The sequence below is a fragment of the Delphinapterus leucas genome, chromosome 1, assembly GCF_059928025.1.
Source record: "Delphinapterus leucas isolate spDelLeu-1000000601 "Yukka" chromosome 1, BTC_Dleu_Yukka2, whole genome shotgun sequence".
Taxonomy (NCBI): domain Eukaryota; kingdom Metazoa; phylum Chordata; class Mammalia; order Artiodactyla; family Monodontidae; genus Delphinapterus; species Delphinapterus leucas.
Genome location: NC_143129.1, coordinates 104,226,800 through 104,230,815, shown reverse-complemented (window position 1 = coordinate 104,230,815; position 4,016 = coordinate 104,226,800). Strand labels below are relative to the sequence as shown.

At 39.4% G+C, this 4,016-nt stretch overlaps 1 pseudogene; it reads left to right on the top strand.

Moving 5' to 3' along the window:
• The first annotated feature begins 390 nt into the window (after positions 1–390).
• On the top strand, positions 391–2,082 carry LOC111164048 (geranylgeranyl transferase type-2 subunit beta-like; annotated as a pseudogene).
• The last annotated feature ends 1,934 nt before the right edge of the window (positions 2,083–4,016 follow it).

Below are 4,016 nucleotides of genomic sequence, written 5' to 3'. Positions count from 1 at the left end.
ACTCATCAGCCCCTCATGGGTCTACCCCAGTTGGGGTTACCTTGCCCCTCTAGACAGTCCTTTTCAGCCATATTTTCACAGGCTCCAGGCTGGCTCTTGCTCACCTGGACCACAGTTACGAATCCTTGCCCTCATAAGCAGTAGAATGGAGCCACACTGGTGTAGCCCATATTGATGTCTTTCACTACTTGCCACCTCAGATTGATAGCAGAGCCTCTTTCCTTGAGATTCCTAAGGGATATATTGGATAACTATCCACTGTGCCTCCTAAACTCCTGCTGATACACACCAGAGCACACATTTTAGCCCTTCTCTTCAAGCTTAATCTAAAGGGAATGCATCTTCTACCCCCAGTCCCCCTCAGCACACTGATGCCTATCTCCAAAGAATGACCCTCCTCATAAATCTTATTTCAGTCTTCAAAAACATTACCAGCTCTTTTCAGTCTCAGACATGGGCACACCGCAGAAGGATGTTATTAACAAGTCAGATGCGCCCGACACCCTATTAGTGGAGAAGCATGCAGATTATATAGCATCCTATGGCTCAAAGAAAGATGATTACGAATACTGTATGTCTGAATATTTGAGAATGAGTGGCATCTATTGGGGTCTGACTGTAATGGATCTCATGGGACAGCTACATCGCATGAATAGAGAAGAAATTCTGACATTAATTCTTGTCAACACGAGTGTGGTGGAATAAGTGCTAGTATTGGACATGATCCTCATCTTTTGTACACTCTTAGTGCTGTCCAGATTCTTACTCTCTATGATAGTATTAATGTTATTGATGTAAATAAAGTTGTGGAATATGTTCAGAGTCTACAGAAAGAAGATGGTTCTTTCACTGGAGATATTTGGGGTCCCACTAAGCAGCTGGTCTAACTGGAGTTAATGGTCTGCTGGAAGTTTCAGCATGCACTGTGCTAGTTATATCAGCATACAGGAGTACTGGAACACAGGGGGCCAGTCTAAAAGATAAGGGCTGAATGCAGTGCAGGCAGGAGAGACCAGCTGCTTCATGGGATGTGAAAATCTACTTTTATATAATAGGGAGAAATCAACACAAGATTCTCTTTTTGTGTGGTGGCAACTTTGGCTCTATTGGGGAAGCTGGATGCTATTAATGTGGAAAAGGCAATCGAACTTGTTTTATCATGTATGAACTTTGATGGTGGATTTGGTTGCAGGCTAGGTTCTGAATCCCATGCTGGGCAGATCTATTGTTGCACAGGATTCCTGGCTATTACTAGGCAGTTGCATTGAGTAAATTCTGATTTACTTGGTTGGTGGCTTTGTGAACGACAGCTTCCATCAGGTGGACTCAATGGAAGGCCAGAGAAGTTACCAGATGTATGCTATTCGTGGTGGGTGTTGGCTTCCCTAAAGATAATTGGAAGGCTTCATTGGATTGACAGAGAGAAACTGCGCAGTTTCATTTTAGCATGTCAAGATGAAGAAACGGGAGGATTTGCAGACAGGCCAGGAGATATGGTAGATCCTTTTCATACTCTATTTGGAATTGCTGGATTGTCACCTTTGGGAGAAGAACAGATGAAACCTGTTAGCCCTGTTTTTTGCATGCCTGAAGAAATACTGCGGAGTGAATGTTCAGCCTGAACTAGTGAGCTAGATTAGATCCCTTGATGCAAAAGGTGCTTAGTGTAGTTTTACTGTCTTAACATTTCAGTATTTGAAGTGCTTAACAAACTTAATGGCTGCCATGTTAATATTTTATACATGAATTGTGTTGATTTTAATAAATTATATAATTATACATATTGTAAATTAGAGACCTTTATTGTATCTTCAGCTTTCCATTTTCTTCTGGAATGCTGTTATTCTGAGCGTAATATTTTGTTTATGCTTCAATGTATCTATCTTGTCTCCATAACAGCAAACTGAGTTAAACTCTATTTAGCTGATGAAGTCTTGTGTTCTGATTTTCCCATGTACCCCCTTGATATGTTATATATAACTATAGTTAATATAAATTGGTCTTTGTCAATGAGAATGTTAACTGATAAAGAATTGTTGAACCCCATAGGAATTAAAAGATGAAAAAACAAAACAAAACACAACATTACCATTTTACTTCCTTGGTGGGAGTAAAGGGTTTTCAAGAGTCTTGTAACTACTTTTCAAACATTCCTTTTTAAATTCTGCATATAACCTGGCAGTTTCTTTGGAATACATCCCTTAGGGTATCTTGGTGTCTAAGATGAAACTTCCGAATTAAAGTCCTGTTACTCAAATAAATGTTCACAAAACAGTAATAAGTAGACATTTGAATGTATTAGTCTTCACTGATAGGCATTATTGACTTGTACATATGAATTTAGGGTTAGTGATCTGTAGAGAGGCCCCTAAGTAACAGATAAATTAATTGTTCTTTATGCCCTTGATGTAGATCTTATCTTGATACCCTCACAGGCCTAGTGAGTGAAGAGGTGAACAAGAGAAGCTTTTTAATTGTTCTTCAAAAATTCTGTAGCTAGTAAATCAAGAGGATTCCAGAATACAACATATGTGTTATTTGGATTGGGAAGGCATTTTCTCATAGAAAGAACATGGTAAGTAGTTCAAGATGAGTGTCTGATGAATGAATTAAACAATGATCAGGTATCTAGGCTATCTCTAAGGAATTCAATTATGTCCCTAAAAGTACTAGCCTGTAATCTGAATGCTAAGAACAGAGTGACATATGGTTTTGGTAGAAGAAGAAGAGTTTTTTTTCCTCTCCTAGACTGAGTTGGACAAAGTGTTTAGCCAGTTTGGCTTTGGTATACTTTTTTTTTTTTTTTTTTTTGCGGTAAGCGGGCCTCTCACTGTTGTGGCCTCTCTCGTTGCGGAGCAACAGGCTCCGGACGCACAGGCTCAGCGTCCGTGGTTCAAGGGCCTAGCCGCTCCGCGGCATGTGGGATCTTTCCGGACCGGGGCACGAACCCGTATCCCCTGCATTGGCAGGCGGACTCTCAACCACTGCGCCACCAGGGAAGCCCTGGCTTTGGTATACTTTAACCTCCTTTTTTTTTGGATACCTTTGTCCTGTCTCCTTGTGCTCAGGCACCTATTTACCCAGTATACTAATAGTTTTCTAAATCCCAAGCCCAGCCTTCTTTTCAGAGTTTTCTACATTCCTAATTCACCTCCCCTTTTCATTAACACAGTTCACATCAGCACCACTCACTGATCTAAGTTGGAGATAGCAGAAAGTGTTATGATTGAATTAATTCACACTAATGTTTAGATGGCTGGAAATAGTTTAAATAGTTTATCCGTGCTGGAAATCCAATATTTGCATTTTAAAAAAGAGGTTTATTAATCCAAATTAATTTAATCTGTGAAGGAATGAGTATCTTGCATAGGGCCTGGGATATGTTAAACTTTCAATATTATTTGTTGAATGAATGGATGAATGTTGGGCTTTCAGGCAGTATAAAAAAATGAAGTGAACATTTTGTGCAATTTAGGGAAGATATTTTTAGGTAGGGGTGGCATCTTTTTAGACTTACCAGCTCTACCTTCAGGGTCAGCTCCTTAGACTGTTTTGCTTTTCAAAGTTCTAAAGGTAAAACCCATAGAGTATTTAAAAATCTAAACATTTTTACAACTCACAAATGGAAGTAGAAAACAAAGGCAGTGGGAAATTGGGGAGTTGGGATTGGGTCAGGAATTGTAATGGCAAAGGTACTTGTTAGTCCAGATTTGTAAACTTGAGGGACTCTGAACTGAAATACAATATGAGTAGAGTGTAAAAATTAGATTTGACTTCACGTTTATTTAGCTTTTTTGGTGTAAATTATCTGTATCCTTTTATCAAGACTATGTAACATGAGCTCCTTGGTTTCTTTCACAGCTATTTTGCTTCTCTAAATAACCCAAACTGTGACAGAGACTGGGCTCAATGAGGGAAAGAGAGGAAAAAAAAAAAAAAAAAAGGAAAGAAACTTGCCTTGTGTCCCAGCAGTCACAGTCAGTATATGAAGAGGAGGCTGATGAACTTGCTTGAGC